At 47.8% G+C, this 1,351-nt stretch overlaps 1 protein-coding gene across 1 annotated transcript in view; it reads right to left on the bottom strand.

Moving 5' to 3' along the window:
* The window catches only part of Ifit2 (interferon induced protein with tetratricopeptide repeats 2), a 6,706-nt gene extending 6,606 nt beyond the window's left edge, over positions 1-100 (bottom strand). Inside the window, exon 1 of the mRNA XM_031390139.1 lies at positions 23-100. The gene's annotated coding sequence lies outside the window, so the exon portion shown is untranslated. The remainder of the gene's footprint in view (positions 1-22) is intronic.
* Positions 101-1,351: the final 1,251 nt, after the last annotated feature.

Genomic DNA, 1,351 nt, shown 5'->3' with positions numbered 1-1,351 from the left:
ATTCTGCCTCATCATGACTGACATAGCTCATCCTCGCTTTCATCATCCTCAGGATCCAGGGAAGGAAGAGTTTCTGTTTCCCAGTGCAGGGGTTTTTTTGTTTTGTTTTGTTTTGTTTTTAATCTGCTCAGCTGGAGCGCCTTTCCTTTAAGGTTAAGTGCACACTGGATGACTTGGCAGGGATTCCAAATGCAAATACGGAAAGAATGGACTCACAGCTCCAGGCTGGAGCTCTGGAATTTATCTATCTGCATTTCTTTTTTTCTTTTTTTGGTTTTCCAAGACAGGGTTTCTCTGTGGAGCCCTGGCTGTCCTGGAGCTCACTCTGTAGACCAGGCTGGCCTCGAACTCAGAAATCTGCCTGCCTCTGCCTCCCAAGTGCTGGGATTACTGCTGCTCTCCAGGGGAGATTACTCTGTGCCCCAGCTTTAGCCTCTCCTGTTTTGAACTGAGAACAATAATGCTGTCAGATGTGGTGATGGGAGGATTAAGGGAGTCCTTGAAGGAGATGCTCTAGAGCTATGCTCAGCACTTAGTAACCAGTGTAACTAGTAACCAAAATCACTAACCAGAGACGAAAGGGGCAAACTTTGGGTGTTTGCTTTCTCCAAAGCCCGAAACTCTCTGTTCCTCCATGACCTGCCATAATCACTAGCAGTTCTGAGGCAAATAACCCTGAACCCTTAAGGCATTCTAGATATTCCTGGCTCCTTTGGGATGCACCTGTGGGGCAGCTGGTTAGTTCACATGTGCATATCCAGATGTGCAGCAGCTGTCATTGCAGGTCTTGCCCTTTCCTTATTTAGGCCCATGCTGGCTAATCCTGGCAGTCTGCTTGGCTAAGTAAAGCATACTTCTGCCTGTGTCTGTGGAAGTGTTTCCAGAAACACTGGGAAATGCGAAGGCAAATAAGACAGAGAAGGCCTAGTCTCAATCGCTGCAGCACTGTCCAATAAGAGGAAACGGAAACGCGGCAGAAGGAGGAGCTAGCATGAGTGCCCATGACCAACCCTACCTGACCACTTGAGCATTCGTAATGCTGCCCTCACCCATGAACATGGGACTCCAGTTCTTCAACCTTTGGCCAACTAACTCCTACCAGGAACTCTTCAGGGGCTTTCCAGGCCTGAGCCCTGGAATGGGATGCCACCTCGGATCCTTCTGGTTCTCAGGCATCCAGCTACTTGGCCTTAACAGCCACTGGTTTCCTGGCCTCTCTACAGATGGACCTTGTGGGACTATACAACCTCTGATGATGCAAAACAGCCTAATATATCCCATATTGTAAACTCTTTGGAAACCTCTGACCCATATAATATCCTTGAAGATAAACGAATTATGGAACATATAG

This window comes from Mastomys coucha, unplaced genomic scaffold (genome assembly GCF_008632895.1).
Source record: "Mastomys coucha isolate ucsf_1 unplaced genomic scaffold, UCSF_Mcou_1 pScaffold21, whole genome shotgun sequence".
Classification (NCBI taxonomy): domain Eukaryota; kingdom Metazoa; phylum Chordata; class Mammalia; order Rodentia; family Muridae; genus Mastomys; species Mastomys coucha.
This window is presented reverse-complemented; position numbering and strand designations above follow the sequence as displayed.